The following is a 19,671-nucleotide window of genomic DNA, read 5'->3' as shown; positions in this document are numbered from 1 at the left end:
CTGCTCATGCTGTCTACGAGAAAGCAGCCGTCATACTACTCTGGCGGAGGCTTATTTTACGGAGAAGAAAAGGGCCAGCAGTTCGAAATCAGACATGAGAGTTCCTTATCTCCTAAACCATCATCTGTTGTGGGAGAGTTGGGAGGCCCTCATACATATTAGCCTGCTGTCTTAGCCCATTGGTATAGGTACCAATCTTCATAGGAAAAAAATGACTCCAAAGTATCCTCGAAAATGGCTTGTCTCCTGATGGATCTCTGGGGCTCTTTACCGTTGGCCCACTGGAAGATGCTTTGGTACTATAATGGGCTGCCCATCTCTGGGCAACTGGCTCCCACCATTAGGCTAAGTGAAGACAAGTATATTTTTTGTCATCTGAGAAAATAGGATAAATTATGCAAATGACACTCTGATCAATGTTTGATTAGATTATGAACACAGTTTCCTCCAATTCTCTCAGATGGGGAGAACAAAAAAAAAATATCTCCATCTTCTCTATTGTCTCAGTCCGTGGAAATCGGACCACTCTCAGGTGTCATCCGAGTGAAGTGCGATGGTTTCAATGGACTCATTGACTTGCATGGTGGGCTACGATACGAATATCAGGAAAAAAAATCGGACATGTGCACGGCCCCATAGGATAAAATTGGTCTGCGTGCAATCCAATGTTTTGTTGTATCACACTCGGACCAATGCTGTCCCCTGCATGAGCCCTGACACCGATAGTATAGCATTATACTGTATATTTGCAAATTTTCTGAGTTTATCATAAAATGTCCACTTTTGCACCGTATGGATTATTTGTCTGTTCTATGTCTATTTACTGGTCCTTTTTAGTTTTCCTATAAGTTAGCAGGATGTGGAAAGTTCTGGCTACAATTTCTGAATCTCATCTGTTTGCTTCTGATCTGGCCTGTACATACTGTATCCTACATTTACTGTTCCTAATAAAAGGCTCATCATGCTCTGCCATATTCCATTACTTCAGGTCAACACGAGCTATTGTGTGAAAATGTAAAAAGGAATAACATGACATTGGACCATTGAAATAATCCCGTCAAGGGCTGAAAGACCCAGAAAAATTCCAGTAAATCATTTGTTTTGCAGTGAGAGATTTTCTCTTAAAATGTCTTTGATGGAAACGCTGGAGGTATTCCCAGGGGTAACGTGCAGCCCTCATTGTGCTGGCAGCTGATCTGAGATAATGCCTCTAATGGATGACTGCTCAGCTTGCAGGTACTGCAGTCCGTTACTGGCTGGGCACTAAAGAAATGAAATGTGCATTGGATTAATTTTACTTTTTCTTAGAACTCTACTTTGTGCTGTTGCTCTGTTATTCCTCCTGGAAATGTGTGGATAAATTGTAACTGGAAGTTAGTATTTTCTTTGTCAGTAGGGTGTCTTCTAACAAATTCTTGGAATAATTTTTGGCTCAGATCTTTCCTTCACTCTATATATCTGATCAGTCCCTCAATCATGCCACCTGCACCCCAAAAATGTTTTTTTTTACCTTTGAAACTGCAATCTGTCTACCTCTTACTAAATTCTCTCCTCTCCAGTAAATGCAACAGCCAGGCTTATATTTCTGTCCAGCCGCTACACCAGTACTTCCACCCTATGCCAGCCATTGTACTGGTGGCCCATCCACTTCAGATTTCACTATAAACTTACCACTCTCACCCATAAAGCGCTCCACAGTTCTGCATCACCCTACATTACCACCCTTACCTCTTTCTACCACTGCTACCATGCTCTCTGTTCTGCAAACCACATTATTCTCTGATGTTTGATATAGTTTGTACAAGTGCCCTCTGAATGCTAAAGTGCTGCCAGCACATAAATCTATTACCGACCATAGCTTCCTTATGAATAATCAACAGTTTTATGTGCTTTTCGAGAACCAAACCCATGGCAATCGGCTGATCTCCGCCCTGTCTTCCACTGATGAAACAATTTCATTCTTACTGCCTTTTATTTTCTTTTTTGGGTTTGCTTTGATACTTTGGTGGGCAAGTCCATCAATGAATGGCGTGGGACTGCCTTTTTATGCAAATTTCCACAAGCTAAACCTCTTTGAATCTTGCTTCTAAAGAAAAGTCGCATTAAAAGTGGAACTGTTACTGTTCCTGCTCTGCGTAGAAACAGGAAGTATCTTTTTCCTACACGAGTCATCATTAGAACTACAATTCTACCTCACTGCAAAGACCCTGGCAGCCAAGCTCCACCTTCTCTTCATCTCCTGACACATCTGCTTCGCTCCTCTCAAATGCTAGGGACTTTGCAGTGATGTAGAATTATAGTTCTTATGATGACTCATGCAAGGAAAAGAGATTTTATTGTTCTACATAAAGCTGTTGTCATAAACCTAATAGAAAAAGAGAAGAATTAACTGGATAGAAGAACTGCAATATTTTAAGAGGATAAAACCTTTGATGGGAGTGCTTCTTTAAATACTTTAGTGTTTGAATACAATGACTACCCCAAGTTTTGCAGAAAGCAAACGGTGTAACATCTTTAATTAAACCCAAATGCCCCCCCAAAAAGTCAGACCAAAATGCATTTAAGTAAGAAAATAAATTGTGGGCAACCCCTTTACGTTTCAAACATTGGATCATTTATGACCACACCCTTGTTCCGCTAAGCAACACCCCTGTCTCCTTTTATACAAATTTTTCCATAGCCACCTCTCTCCGAAGTCAAATTTCCAAGGACTAGCGGCCGCTGTAAACCCATCGAGCTGTACTGATAAGTTAATTTTTAATCAAAAGCAAGCAGTTCAGATCCCTTCTAATTCCGCTCTGCTTTGATCCGTCTGCTCCGGTACTCGCAGTCGCAGCAGCACAGCCCTCTGATCCTCTGTTCTGGGTTTCCGCAGACCACCCCCTGACTTCTTTTGTATCATCCATTATGATCCCGTGGAGTATTTGTTTTCAGTGAAGGCAAGGCAGCAATCATAAGGTGGAGGGCTGTGTATTTAGTACAACCCTGGACTCCTGCCCGGTAAAACAAAAAACTTGTCAGTTAGCAAAAATGGAAGAAAAATCTGCAGATATTGAACATTTAGTGCTGCGGCCTGAGGTGGAATGTACAAGGAATGTACGGAGCCAGGAAAATATTATTGCAGAATTTAGTTTCAGATGATGAACCTGCGTTGAATTGATTGCGTTTTTTAATTAAGCAGTGAGGAGTTGTGACGGGAAAACCGCAGAATGTCGCGGTATTATAATATGGAATTTGGCCACTTGTTTTTAACAGTTTTTAACGCTTTTCACCCAGAAAAATCATTCGGAAAAAAGTCTACACCAGAAAAAAAAACCACAACATTTCAATTTCTGCCTGCAAAGTTAGCAACAATCCCAAATGTGGTGGGAGAATTTCAGGAAAGGAAGCGCCTAAATGGGGGAAGCTTAGAAAAACCTCACCCTAAAGTAGTGAGTTTATCGGCCAATGCAAGCGTTTAACTTCTTCACTCCCAAGCGATTTTCGGTTTTTGTTTTTTCACCCCCTTCTTTCAAGAGGCATAACATTTTTGTTTTTACGTTAACATAACCATTTGAGGACTTGTTTTTTTTGTGGGATAGTTGTACCTTTGAATTACATAATTCATTTTATCATGAGATGCACTAGAAAGCGGGAGAAAAATTCCAAACGTTGCTTTTGTCCTTGCCATTTTCAGAGACCCATAACACTTTAAATTTTTGTGATATCGAGGTTCGTGAGGGCTTATTTTTTGTGCCAAGAGCTGATGTTTTTACTGTTACTATGGGGAACATATAATGTTTTGATCACCTCTTGGGTATGTGCAGCGCCCCAGAGTCCTGGTCGTTGCAGTATTGTGGCTCCGCCGCTATGGGGAGCTATGGTACGTCTGATGGCACTGAAGGAGTTCATCTGACCAGGTATCACAGACACCAATACATTTCACAGTCGGGCCTCCAGGGGGAGCTAAGGGTTCTATTCACTAGGCCACTCCTCACATACTGGTAAAACTGGGGGTCAGGCAGGAAGTTAGGAGAGAAAGCTACTGGGAATCGAACAGGCAACACCTTGTGGCAGAGGGTGTTGCGGGGAGAGACCAGAAGGGTCTCTGTCAGGCGTGGGACCCTGACAGAGGCCTGGCTACGAGGCAGAACGCTACGGGACCGTGCCTGCTCAGAATAGCGACGGTGCCCAAGGATGGAACAAGAAGCGAGATATATTGTGCTGAGTGAGAAACGAGATCACCGCAGAGGGAGAATTCCAGTAGGAGTCGTGCTGTTAGACCGAGGCAACATCCTACTGAGGCGCACAACCGGTGGCCGGAACGCCGAGGAAGTACAGTGCTTCAAGCCATACTTCAAACCTACGGCAGGACAGTCAGTTACAGGCGGGCTGTCTCACCCAGACCCAGGAAGACCTAGGGAGGTACCAACAGGAGTGGGGCGACGCTAGAGTCCCGGAAGAGCTCCGAGCCTCCCCGTCATACGGGTGCGTCCTAACCGTAAGATCAGGGGGACGTAAAAAGGGAGAACTTTACAGTTGTGAGGGAACATGAGAAACAGACACAACAGTTGTGGGGACTTTCCGTAAGCACAGCAGGGAAGGACCGCAACACACAAGCACAAGAAGGTAGGCACAGATTTCCACCTGCAAAGAGAACTCTGGAGGTGCCATTGGACCGGCCGGACTTGCGCAGCCTGGTTATCTGGATTCCGGACTGAGGACCCAGAGATCTTCAGTAAAGAGGTAAAGAGACTGCAACCTGGTGTCCTCGTTATTTACTGCGACCAGCACTTCACAACTACACCATCACTCACTTTACTATCACCGGACGTCCCCCACTGACCAGCAGGGTCACGGACCGGGTCTAGCCACCGTGATAACCCCCGAACAGAGACTCAGAGGCCCGGTGCCAGGTACCCCTCGGCCCCGCGGCAGTGGGGGCGCGCCGCATTTGTTTCCAAGGTTAGGAACCAACAGCGCTTTGGACGCAGCAGTTGTCCGCTGCGTCCAAAGTGCTGCCGGCTTTTGAACGCAGGTGATTCCACATGTGACTAGTGAACCGTGAGGAATCACCACGCCCTATACATTGGACAGGTAATTTATCTTGCAGAGACGGAGCATCTCCGCGAGATAAATTGACATGCTGCGGTCTTGAAAGACGCGCCGCATGTCCGTCTCCACAGGGAAGCCAGAGGCGTCCCTGCACGAATAGTGGAGATGGGATGGGATAGCCACTACTTTTACACTGATGGCCTATCCTTAGGTTAGGTCATCAATGTCTGATCAGCTGAGGTCTGACACCCGCCGTCCCTGGCCGATCAGCTGTTATCAGTGTCATTGTCCGATTTTGGCTTTCATCATCATCATCATCATCATCATCATCATCATAATAATAATAAAATAATAATTTTTATTTATATAGCGCCAACATATTCCGCAGCGCTTTACAAATGATAGAGGGGACTTGTACAGACAATAGACATTACAGCATAACAGAAATCACAGTTCAAAATAGATATCAGGAGGAATGAGGGCCCTGCTGCTCGCAAGCTTACAAACTATGAGGAAAAGGGGAGACACGAAAGGTGGATGGTAACAATTGCTTTAGTTATTTGGACCAGCCATAGTGTAAGGCTCGGGTGTTCATGTAAAGCTGCATGAACCAGTTAACTGCCTAAGTATGTAGCAGTACAGACACAGAGTGCTATTAACTGCATAAAGTGTATGAGAACATGATGCGAGGAACCTGATTATGTTTTTTTATTTTTTTTTTATTTTTAATAGGCCACACAGGGATAGTTAGGTTAATGCGTTGAGGCGGTAGGCCAATCTGAACAAATGAGTTTTTAGGGCACGCTTAAAACTGTGGGGATTTTCGGATTAATCGTATTAACCTGGGTAATGCATTCCAAAGAATCGGCGCAGCACGTGTAAAGTCTTGGAGACGGGAGTGGGAGGTTCTGATTATTGATGATGCATTAGCGGAGCGGAGGGCACGGGTAGGGTGGTAGACTGAGACCAGAGAGGAGATGTAGGGTGGTGCTGAGCCATGGAGTGCTTTGTGGATGAGGGTAGTAGTTTTGTACTGGATTCTGGAGTGGATGGGTAGCCAGTGTAATGACTGGCACAAGGTAGAGGCATCGGTGTAAGGGTTGGTGAGGAATATGATCCTGGCTGCAGCATTCAGGACAGATTGGAGCGAGGAGAGTTTGGTAAGAGGGAGGCCGATTAGTAGAGAATTACAATAGTCCAGACGAGAATGAATAAGTGAAACAGTAAGAATTTTTGCAGAGTCGAAAGTAAGAAAAGGGCGAATTCTAGAAATGTTTTTGAGATGCAGATAAGAAGAGCGAGCCAGTGATCGGATGTGGGGGGTGAATGAAAGCTCGGAATCAAGGATGACCCCAAGGCAGCGGGCATGTTGCTTTGGAGTAATGGTGTAACCACACACGGAGATGGCAATGTCAGGCAAAGGTAGGTTAGTAGAGGGAGAGAACACGAGGAGTTCAGTTTTTGACAGGTTCAGTTTCAGATAGAGGGAGGACATGATGTTAGAGACAGCGGTAAGACAATCACTGGTGTTTTCTAAAAAGGTCGGTGTGATAACAGGAGAAGAGGTGTATAATTGGGTGTCGTCAGCATAGAGATGGTACTGGAAACCAAATCTACTGATTGTTTGTCCAATAGGGGCAGTATACAAAGTGAAGAGGAGGGGGCCCAGGACTGATCCTTCAGGAACCCCAACAGTAAGGGGAAGGTGAGAGGAGGAGGAACCAGCAAAACATACAGTGAAGGATCGGTCAGAGAGATAGGAGAACCAGGAGAGAACGGTGTCCTTGAGGCCGATGGAGCGGAACATAGTGAGGAGGAGCTGATGATCCACAGTATCGAATGCTGCGGAGAGATCCAAGAGAATTAGCATGGAGTAATGACCATTAGATTTAGCTTTTAGTAGGTCATTAGAGACTTTAGTGAGGGCAGTTTCAGTAGAGTGTAAAGAGCGGAAGCCAGATTGAAGAGGGTCGAGAAGAGAGTTATCTGAGAGATAGCGGGTAAGACAGGAGTGGACCAGGCGTTCCAGGAGTTTGGAGATGAAGGGAAGGTTAGAGACAGGTCTATAATTAGCAGCACAGTTTTGGTCGAGGGAGGGTTTTTTAAGTAATGGATGTATGATGGCATGCTTAAATGAGGAGGGAAAAATACCGGAAGTGAGAGAAAGGTTGAATATTTTTGTTAGGTGAGAGGTGACAGCCGGGGAAAGGGACTGGAGGAGGTGTGATGGAATGGGGTCACTGGTGCAAGTGGTCGGGCGAGAAGATGCAAGGAGCCTGATTACTTCTTCTTCTGTAACTGGTTTAAAGTCAGAGAATGAACTAGATGCAGTGGGGGAAGGAGGACAGTGCATGGTATGAAGAAATTGGGAGATGATTTCCTGTCGAATGTGGTCAATGTTTTCTTTGAAGTAATTGGCCAGATCGTCAGCGCGGAGATCCATGGTTGGGGCCTGCACTCTTAGGTTGAGTAGGGACTGGAAAGTGTCAAAGAGACGTTTAGGGTTATTGGACAGAGAGGTGACGAGGGTGTTGAAATAAGTTTGTTTGGAGAGGTGAAGGGCAGAGTTGTATGTTTTAAGAATGAACTTATAATGGATGAAATCTTCGGGTAGATTAGATTTTCTCCACAGAAGTTCGGCGCACCTGGAGCACCGCTGCAGGAAACGTGTTTGCAGCGTGTGCCACGGTTGTCACCATCTGTGCTGAGTTGTTCTATGTATAGGAGGTGCAGCTACATCCAGGGCACTTTGCAGGGTTTCATTGTAATGCTTCAGAGCAGAATCAGGACATGAGATGGAGGAGATTGGGGCCAATGAGGACTGCAAGCTCTTCATAAGTTTCTGGGTGTTAATGGCCTGTATGTTTCTATAAGTGTGGAAAGTGGGGGTGACCTGATCGGGATGGCAGTTCTTGATAGAGAATGAAAGAAGCTTGTGGTCAGAGAGCGGGAGTGGGGAGTTTGTGAAATCGTCCACTGAGCAAAGCCGGGAGAAGACCAAGTCAAGGGAGTTTCCATCTTCATGCGTTGGAGAGTTAGTATGCTGCGAGAGGCCGAAAGAGGAGGTTAGAGATAAAAGGTGAGAAGCAGATGGGGAGAGGGGAGAAGTCAGGAATCCACACCGCTGCCACCAATATGTCACGATTCACACCGTGACGTCACCCCTACGTCACGGATCGGGGTGACTTTGTGCTTGTGCAGGGGGGTTTATCCTAGTTATCCCTCCACTGCTAGTAATGTGATGGAAAAAAACACACACAAGGCTATTGACCTCTTGAAAGCAGAGCTAATTTTAGGTATCCCACTGCTCTACAATATACCACGAACTGCAGGGATTTATGTATATCCCGCTTTACAGTTCCGCTTAAACTTGCAGCTCTCTGGCATCCCCCTTACCCTCAGGTCAGATTAGGTACTGCACCTAGAGTAACTAGTCACCAGAAAGGCTGCCTGCTATGTACTGGCTATTGGGCACGCTGCCGCGAGGCGATTTAACTGCTCCCGCTCAGGCAGGAACAATAATTATCAATGTCGCCGTCGCTACAACGACTCCCAAAGGCACAGTGGTATTGCTGCCACCAGCTTCGATTAAACGGGTCCGAAGTTAACCCAAAACAGTAGCGTAATTCCCTTCAGAAGACTTAGGATTCATCATGCTTTCCTGGAAGATGAGGGCCGATTTAAAGAGGTTGTCTACTACTTTTACATTGATGACCTATCCTTAGGCACCATCGCCGATCAGCTGTTACGGATTGCGCCTGCTGGAAGTAACCACCTGCTGAGCTGCTCCATCTACTTGTAGTGGCTGCCGCAGGGTACTACACATTCGCCTCCTATTGATTTGAATAGGAGGCGGATGTGCAATGCCAAGCCCCGGTCACTACAGGTCACTCCCATAGTTTTTTGTTCTAAATTATTGTTTATCATTTGCTCTTTTGTATTTGACATGAGTGCTCTATACAAAAGACTGCTTCACTTGATGCATTTTTTTCAGGAGATATTCCACATTATATACTTAAACTTCATGGGTGCCAATAACAATGAACAGGACTGTATACATTCTCACCTCTCAATCTGGATTGCCAGTGTTAATCTTGTACTGCCTGGTCAAGGAGTGGAGGATTTGGTGTTCGGTAGAGGAGTTTTGGAGCGTTGTTCTGTGACTGTTGCTAGGAGTTTCGGCTGTGTGCAATCCCTCATCCTTTCCTATTTAATTTCCCTACCTTTTCTCCTTGGTGTTCCCCTCTGTTGTCTGTTTGTATATATTTGTATGATTAGGATATTCATTTATCCCTGTAGGTCCTTCCTTGTTTGCTGGTTTGTGTACATACACTATTACTCCCCACATCCCTAGGAGGAGGAGGGGACAGATATAGGGCTGATTCAGGAGTACAGCAAGCTAGGTGACCCTGGTGTCTTCACCATCAGAAGTAACCTGGGGAGCAGGGATGGCTAGGGTACTTCTAGAGTCATGGGCAGGGTTATCCTGGACCGGGGTTATCAGACCACAGTATCAGTGGCCTTAAAGACTGTTATATCTAGTCCGTCAGGAGTAGACACCCACCGGCTATTTTACTATCTTACTATATATATGTATATATATATATATATATATATATATACACTCACCGGCCACTTTATTAGGTACACCATGCTAGTAACGGGTTGGACCCCCTTTTGCCTTCAGAACTGCCTCAATTCTTCGTGGCATAGATTCAACAAGGTGCTGGAAGCATTCCTCAGAGATTTTGGTCCATATTGACATGATGGCATCACACAGTTGCCGCAGATTTGTCGGCTGCACATCCCAAAGATGCTCCATACAAGGCAGGATGGATCCATGCTTTCTTGTTGTTTACGCCAAATTCTGACCCTACCATCTGAATGTCGCAGCAGAAATCGAGACTCATCAGACCAAGCAACGTTTTTCCAATCTTCTACTGTCCAATTTCGATGAGCTTGTACAAATTGTAGCCTCAGTTTCCTGTTCTTAGCTGAAAGGAGTGGTACCCGGTGTGGTCTTCTGCTGCTGTAGCCCATCTGCCTCAAAGTTCGACGCACTGTGCGTTCAGAGATGCTCTTAGGCCTACCTTGGTTGTAACGGGTGGCGATTTGAGTCACTGTTGCCTTTCTATCAGCTCGAACCAGTCTGCCCATTCTCCTCTGACCTCTGGCATCAACAAGGCATTTCCGCCCACAGAACTGCCGCTCACTGGATTTTTTTTCTTTTTCGGACCATTCTCTGTAAACCCTAGAGATGGTTGTGCGTGAAAATCCCAGTAGATCAGCAGTTTCTGAAATACTCAGACCAGCCCTTCTGGCACCAACAACCATGCCACGTTCAAAGGCACTCAAATCACCTTTCTTCCCCATACTGATGCTCGGTTTGAACTGCAGGAGATTGTCTTGACCATGTCTACATGCTTAAATGCACTGAGTTGCCGCCATGTGATTGGCTGATTAGAAATTAAGTGTTAACAAGAAGTTGGACAGGTGTACCTAATAAAGTGGCCGGTGAGTGTATATATATATATATATATATATATATATATATATATATATATATATATATATATATATATATATTACGGTACTTTAACCTATGCTAACTTTTTTCTCTTTTTTTGTCTTGTGGTAATCATTGACTTTTTTGCCCCAAATTACTTAAAGTGGAGCACATGTTTCATGACTTTTGTGTTAACGAAAAAATAATCTTTTTTTTTGTCTTTAACCCCTTTTTTTACTTTTTAGCACAAAAACTCGCCACTTAAATGTTGCAAAAAATTCAGGTGTATATAACATCACTCTATAAGGGACTGGAGTACATTTGCTCACAATTTTTGGGACGTTTTAAAAAGTTGTATTTGAAGAATTGACCAAAAACATCTCATAAAGACGGACATAAAAAATTTTTGGGAAAAAATATATAAAATAAACTATAAAAAAAGAATAAAGTACAAATGAAAAACAGGTGAAAAATACTATAAAATTTGCCAAAAAATAGGCACAAATATAATAATGAATCAGGTCCAATGTTTTTATTTTGGTAGATCGTATACATATTTAATGTAATTTCTTGGTGCACCCTCACTAAAGCCTGTGTCTGAAATAAATGGTCAGATGTAAATCTGCCCTGACTGCACTGCAAATAAAGATTGAGTAGCACCCTAGGGTGTTTGCTAAGATATAAGCAAACATTGAATTATTTGAACCAGCGCTGCTGCAATTTTTACCATACTGTCATAGTGAGATTCATAACCCATTTGTTTTTCATAGTTAGAAGATGATTAAATAATCCTGATTGAATAAAATAGCCATAGTCCTGTTATAAGGGTCTTATTAAGACAACCCTATCCCCATTGTCATATCACCAAAAATGGGGCGTGTGAGTTGGGGGGGGGGACACTGGAGCTGAACGCCCCTACTAATGTCCATCCACCTTTCCTGACATTTACTGCATATGCAAGTCACTTCACAAATGGTGAGAGATGGATTTTCTCAAAGTAGACACCCACCGGCAACTTTTGCAGTTGTAGCTTGATGTAATCTCAGCAGTTTAACCTCCTAGATGCTGTGGTTAACAGCGACCATGGCATCTAAGTGGTTAGACAGAAGAGAGCCACCTCGACTTAATTGTAGGAACCTGATGGGTTCATGGAAGCTGAAGCCCATGATGAAAAAACTAGATTTAGAACTTTGTTATGGAGCCCCAGAATTTCTATGTACACCCCAACTTGTCCATATGACCAATTAGGTTGTAGTAGGGGTCCTTTAATATGAGTCAGTTAAGGGGATCCCTTAATGCAAGTCAGAAGGGCGAAACATTCTGTAAGATTATTATGGTCACCATGTAAATGCTTGGTCTCGTGACAAAATAACTGTTGGTCAGGGTTTTCAGAAGCCAAACTTATAGTAGTCCTCTTCTCGTGAAAACACTAACTGTTGGCCGGGGTTTTCAGGAGCCAAGCTTATAGCGGTCAGCTTCTCGTGACAACACCAACTGTTAGCCGGGGTTTTCAGGAGCCAAACTTACAGTGGTCAGCTTCTCGTGACAACACCAACTGTTGGCCAGGGTTTTCAGGAGCCAAACTTATAGTGGTCAGCTTCTCGTGACAACACCAACTGTTGGCCGGGGTTTTCAGGAGCCAAACTTATAGTGGTCAGCTTCTCGTGACAACACCAACTGTTGGCCAGGGTTTTCAGGAGCCAAACTTATAGTGGTCAGCTTCTCGTGACAACACCAACTGTTGGCCAGGGTTTTCACGAGCCGAACTTATAGTGATCAGCTTCTCGTGACATCAACTGTTGGCCAGGGGTTTTCAGGAGCCAAATGTACAGCGGTCAGCTGATTGTCAAGCAAACTTCCCTATGAAAAGGTGGTCTATGATAAAGACAAATCTTTAAAGCTGCCCCTTCTTTTCTATGAAAGTGAAATTAAAACTGAATAAAAGAAAGTCGTTCACATTTTGTAACCGATATTCTGAGATCTCTGCATGGCCACCAGCCATTTGTGCCCATGTGCTCATGAATAATTCTCTTCAGTCCAAGGAACTGTCCGGCATTAGATGAAATTCTGTTATTGCAGTTGTGTAAATAGCGGATGGTAAAAACCACAGACATCAGAGGACAAAATGCTATTTCTTTTGGCTTCTACATAAACCAGCCGGGATGCCAGGATAGTAGAAACCAGAGCGAAAGGAAAGAGACAAATTTTAACTCAAAAGTTTTTGAAGTCCAAATTCTTTGCTAATCACATTTCCTGAAATATTACATTTCTGTGCCCAAATTGCAAAACATAAAGAAAGTTATGTGGAGACTCGAATGTCCGCGTTCTCCCACTAACGTCTTGTGAACATGAGCCGACTCAGCCCTATTAAATCACCAGAGTCTGCCATAGCAGAGGCGGTTATATCATTTTCTGCTACACATTTAATAGAAAACATGCTTTACTTTATAAGAAGGCAAAATCCAATAACATATTAATCTGCTGCAGATGTGGATTTTTTTTATTTTATTTCACATGACCGAGTAGTAACATAATCTACATACTAAAAGCTGGTAATGGAGCTATTTTGACAAAGGCAGCAGTCAGCTTTCTGCATAAATAGGTGCAAGTGGCTTGTTAAGTTTATACAACAGGAAGGAGAGATGAAAAAGTGACGGTAAAATTGCTCCAATTACCATTTTTGTCTTCATCTTAAACGGCCTCATGTAGACGAGAGACGAGAAAAGCTGAAATATAAGTGGGGACCTATAGAATCAGCATTAAAGTTGCTAATCATGACCGTTGTCCATTGTAAACGAAGGAAGCACATTTGTGATGTCTCAGATCTATGGGGGACCTGACCAGCACTAGTAGGGTTGTACCTACTGTAGTGTTCGTCTACCACCTCCATCACTGATATTCTGTATACAGTATCTTCTAATATGTCTAAGGGTACTGTCACACTCTGCAACTTTCCAACGATCACGACCAGCGATACGACCTGGCCGTGATCGTTGGAAAGTCGTTGTGTGGTCGCTGGAGAGCTGTCACACAGACAGCTCTCCAGCGACCAACGATGCTGAGGTCCCCGGGTAACCAGGGTAAACATCGGGTTACTAAGCGCAGGGCCACGCTTAGTAACCCGATGTTTACCCTGGTTACCAGCGTTAAAGTAAAAAAAAAAAAAAAAACGTACATACTCACATTCCGGTGTCCGTCAGGTCCCTAGCCCTCTGCTTCCCGCTCTACTTTACTTTTACAATGGTAACCAGGGTAAATATCGGGTTACTAAGCGCGGCCCTGCGCTTAGTAACCCGATATTTACCCTGGTTACCATTGTAAAACATTGCTGGCATCGTTGCTTTTGCTGTCAAACACGACGATACACACCGACCTAACGACGAAATAAGGTGCTGGCCTTCTAGCTCCGACCAACGATATCACAGCGGGATCCAGATCACTGCTGCGTGTCAAACACAACGATATCGCTATCCAGGACGCTGCAACGTCACGGATCGTTGTCATTCTCGTTGGAAAGTTGTTCATTGTGAAGGTACCTTTAGCTGTTCATCACTGCTGCCTGTGGTTAACTATTTATTTGCTGATTGCATATATATTTGCCATCAAACATCTGTCTGCTGATAGCAGACACCTCTGCCATTAACCAATTGTCTGCTGCAAGTCCTAGATCAATTATATAACTTCACTTCCTGTATATATACCCACTCCTGGCTCTGTATCTTCTTGTGTTCCCTCCTCTGTTAGTCTGCCGGCTGTTCTGATTCTTACTGATGCACATGCTGTCCTGGAAGTCTTGCCTCTCTGTGCCATTACTTTTGGTCTATGTTGTTCACCTTGAGAGAATCCAGCTCATCCGTTGAACTCATAACACCTGGTCTCAAGGTCTCCCCAAAGTAGATCAAATGGCAAAAAAAAAACTTAAAAAAAAATTGTACTTTTGTACTTACTTTTTAATCCAGCCCTTGGTAAATATGATATATCACCCATTCGGAGGCTCACACAATACATTGGATCAGTGATCTAATAGCATAACAAATGCAGTGAAACCATCATATAACACGCAACAAAAACATCAAGTTATTATTCAAAAGTATGCTTGTCTTGACAAGTGCAATCGAAAAAAAGCAATGTATTGGCTTCCGTCCTAGAACCTTTTCAAGCCTGAAAAAGGCTCGAGAGCTGAATTATCACTTTTTATGGATTGCATTATTCAATGAAAGAAAAATATTGGATGGGATTTTGACAGCTTTGTTCCTTTATAATATTTCTACATGGAGAGGAACCGATGAGTCTCTTAGGCTGTGTGTATACGATGCGGATTTGCTGCGGATCCGCAGCGGATTTTTCCGCACAGAGACGCTGAAGATCCGCACTGTGATTTACAGTACAATGTAAATCAATGTGAAAAAAAAAAGCTGTGCAGATGGTGCGGAAAAGTCAGCGCGGAAACGCTGCGGATTTAAAAGAAGTGCATGTAACTTCTTCTGTGCGGATCAGTAGCATTTCTGCACCCTTCCATTATAGAAATCCGCATTGATGAAAATCCGCACAAAATCCGCATCAATTCCACATAAAAAACGCACAAAATCCGCATAAAATCCGCGGCAAATCTGCACCTGCGGATTCTTCCAGGAGATGCGGATTTTGTGCAGAAATTCTGCACCCCATTCCTCAACGTGTGCACATAGCCTTAATGGAGCCATCAATGCAGGTAATGCCTCTCTTCATTTATGAACAACCTTAAAGGGTTCTATATATTAAAAATAAAAAATGTTTCTATTACCCATGTTGCTTAGTGTCTACATACTATGAACTGTGATTTTTTTTACTTTCCATGTACAGTGGCATGTTAAAGTTTGGCGACCCCTGGTCAAAATTACTGTTATTGTGAACAGTTAAGCAAATTGAAGATGAAATTATCTCTAAGAAGCCTAAAGTTAAAGATGACACATTTCCTTTATATTTTAGGCAAAAAAAAAAAAATATATATATATATATGTATATATATATATATATATATACAGTATATTCATATTTTATATTTCAAAAATTGCAAAAAGGAAAATGGGCTGATGCAAACGTTTAATGCATGGTTAGCACCCCCTTTCAAAAGTATCACAGATTGTAAACGCTTTTTGTAGCCAGACAACAGTATTTCAATTCTTGTTTGAGAGATTATCATCCATTCTTCCATGGATAATTCTTTGAGTTTAATGAGATTTCGGGCCGTCTTGCATCTGCTGCTATTTTGAGGTCTCGCCAAAGAATTTCAATGATAATCAGATCAGGGGACTGTGAGGGCCAGTGTAAATCCTTTAGTTTGCGTCTTTTGAGGTCATCTATTGTGGATTTTGACGTGTGTTTAGGATCATTATCCATTTGTAGAAGCCATCCTCTTTTCAACTTCAGCTTTTTTACAGATGGTGTTATGTTTGCATCAAGAATTTGTTGAAATTTCATTTAATCCATTCTTCCCTCTTCCCGTGAAATGTTCCCTGTGCCATTGGCTGCAACAAGGTCCCAAAGCATGACTGATCCACCCCCATGCTTAATGGTTTGCGAGATGTTCTTTTCCTGAAATTCTGTACTCTTTTTTCTCTACACATACCTTTGATCATTGTGGCCAAAGAGTTCTATTTTAACCTCATTGGTCCATAGGACTTGTTTCTAAAATGCATCAGGCTTGCTTAGATGTTCTTTTGCATGCTTGTGATGCTAAATTTTATGGTGAGGACGCAGGAGAGGTTTTCTTCTGATGACTTTTTCCATGAAGGCCATATTTGTACAGGTGTCTCTGAACAGTAGAACAATGTACCACAACTCCAGAGTCTCCTAAATACTTCTAAAGGTCTTTTGCTGACACTCAGAGGTTCTGATTTGCCTCTCTAGCAATCCTATGAACAGCTCTCATTGAAATTTTGCTTGGTCTTCCAGACCTTATCTTGACCTCCACTGTTCCTGTTAACTGCCATTTCTTAATTACATTTCTAACTGAGGAAAGGGCAACTTGAAAATGCTTTGCCATCTTTTTATGGCCTTCTCCTGCTTTGTAAGGCTACGTTCACACGATCCTGTTTTCACTGCGGATTTTTCAGGTCCTTTTTTTGGAAAATCCACAGTGAAAACCGCAGTGCTTTTCACTGCGGTTTTTGATCCTTTTTCTACTGCGGATTCCACTGCGGGTTTCCAACTGCAGTTTCCTATTGGTGCTGCTGGAAACCCGCAGCGGAATCCGCAGAAAGAATAGACATGGTACTTCTTTTTTCCGCAGGCAAATCCGCGCGGATTTTCCTGGGGAAAAAAGGATCGTCGGCACAGCGGGTTTTGTTTTCCATTGGGTTACATTGTACTGTAACCTACATGGAAAAAGGATGCGGATCCGCAGCTGCAATTCCGCTGCGGATCCGCACCAAAAACCGCACCGTGTGAACGTAGCCTTAGCCTCCACCATTTTTTTTGTACAGTGCTAGGCAGCTGCTTACAGGAGCCCATGACTGCTCTTTTTTGGCACGAGGTTAGAGGAGACTGGGTTTTTATAAGGCTGGGAAATTTGCATCACCTGACCTTTCCTAACGATGATAGTGAACAAGCCACCACCCTAACAGGTTGATTAAGGCCTGAAACCTTGGCCAACTATATCTGAGCACATAAATCTTCAGTGGTGGCCAAACATTTCTATTATGTTATTTTCCTTTTTGTAATTTTTAGTGTACAAAATTACAATATATGTATATATATATATATATATATATATATATATATATATATATATATATATATACAGTATATATATATATTGCCTAAAATACAAAGTAAATGTGTCATCTGTAACTTTAGCACTTTTAGAGATCATTTAATCTTCAACTTGTTTAATCGTTCACAATAACAGTAATTTTGACAATGGGTGCAGAAACTTTTACATGCCACTGTAGTCCCTTCCAACCTGCAGCTCTGCTTGTTTACATCCTAATGCAGCAGGGAGGGGACATGTCACTAATTTTGGAGGCTGCACTAAGTATCCTCCCGCCCCTGCATCCCTCACTTCCCTCCCTTGTTACTTCTTGGTTTATCATTTTCCACAGGGCCAATATCTACTATATAATTGTCTAAGGGTCACTTCCTTCTGTCTGTCTGTCTGTCACGGATATTCATTGGTCGCGGCCTCTGTCTATCATGGAATCCAAGTAGCTGATTGGTCTCGCCAGCTGCCTGTCATGGTTGCCGCGACCAATCAGCGATGGCCACAGTCCGATTAGTCCCTCCCTACTCCCCTGCAGTCAGTGCCTGGCGCCCGCTCCATACTCCCCGCAGTCACCGCTCCCACAGGGTTAATGCCAGCGGTAACGGATAGTGTTATGCCGCGGGTAACTCACTCCGTTACCGCCGCTATTAACCCTGTGTCACCAAGTTTTTACTATTGATGCTGCCTATGCAGCGTTAATAGTAAAAAGATCTAATGTTAAAAATAATAAAAAAAATAAAAAATCATTATATATTCACCTTCCGCCGCCTTTCCCGCTCCTCGCGACGCTCCGGTGACCGCTCCATGCAAGCGGCAGGTTCCGGTGGCAAGGATGGTATGCGAGAAGGACCTTCCATGACGTCACGGTCATGTGACCGCGACATCATCACAGGTCCTGCGTGCCTGCGCGAGAAGGAACTGCCATGACATCACGGTCATGTGACCGCGACGTCATCACACCCTGGGACCGGAAGCTGCTGCCTGCAGCGCACATAGGCGACAGAACTACAAGGGGCCCTCGAAAGGTGAGTATATGTTTATTTTTTAACCTGTGACATACGTGGCTGGGCAATATACTATGTAGCTGGCCAATATACTACGTGGCTCTGTGCTGTATACTACGTAACTGGGCAATATACTACGTGGCTGGGCAATATACTACGTGGCTGGGCAATATACTACGTGGCTGGTCAATATACTACGTCACTATGCAATATACTATGTGGCTGAGCAATTTACTACGTCACTGGGCAATATACTATGTGGGCTGTGCAATATACTATGTGGACATGCATATTCTAGAATACCCGATGCGTTAGAATCGGGCCACCATCAAGTTAATCTATATTGTTTCTTCTGTAAAATGTTACAGTGGGTACTAAGCTCAATCTTTTTTCCATACCCTTTCACCCAAGTTGAATTCACTGTTCTCCTTGGTAGGCATTGTCAGACTGAAGAACATTGGGCCCACCAGAGGATTCAATTCTGAGTTCCCAACTTTCTCCCTCACTGAAGAGCCTCGTAGCAGCTGCAAGGTTTGTACTATGAGCTCTCCTAAAAGAGAAGCCATGGCCCACCGAAGGGTTCTACAGTGCTCTGGTGGGCCAGTCCAACCCTGTTGGTAGGTGTTTGTTCTCCTCCCTTACAGCTCGAACAACCACTCTTCCTATGATTACTGTTGTAATAATTATAGGGGATAACTCAGGAGACTCTTTGCGTGGAACAAGACAACTACAGGACACAGTTTTATAAGTGGTAAAGTCTATATTATCACACGGTGATTCAAACAGGTGCAGAGAGAAACTCAAGGCCACAACACTTGGTGCAAATATCAAATGCAGCTCAGCAGTCTATAGGAAACTTCAGAGGAAAATGCAATCACGCAGAAAGTCTATGAAGCACAATTATTCTAGAGGATACTTGACATGAATAAGTCCTTGCTTAGTTCACAACACAGATAGATATGCAAATAAGGCAGTTCAAATAATATCTTAGCTCAACCAGCGAGGTCTGGGTAATAGTCTCAGGTTCTTGCAGAGCAGAAACAGCTTACATGTCCAGCAAATGCAGATGGAAGCAAACACGAGCAGCAGATGAAGGAGGATTACTGGAACTGGTGTATGCAGCAGGAACTCAGAGCAGAGTAGCAGGATAACCCCACAGGTTCACAGGAGCAGGTATATAGCCAGGGAGTCACCAGAGGTCAGGAGCTGGATGCAAGGCAGAATACTCTAGCACAGACTGAAGGCTGGGCTGGAGTTTTATAGCAGGAAGACACAGTGCACATGTGACCAAAGACGCCATCTTGGAAAAGGGCAGTAATGCACAAAAAGGTAATAAAAAATGTTCAGAGTCCTGACAACTGTGCTGTGACAGATCTATTTACACA

The sequence above is a fragment of the Ranitomeya variabilis genome, chromosome 7 (assembly GCF_051348905.1).
Source record: "Ranitomeya variabilis isolate aRanVar5 chromosome 7, aRanVar5.hap1, whole genome shotgun sequence".
Lineage (NCBI taxonomy): Eukaryota > Metazoa > Chordata > Amphibia > Anura > Dendrobatidae > Ranitomeya > Ranitomeya variabilis.
Note: the sequence above shows the minus strand (reverse complement) of the source record.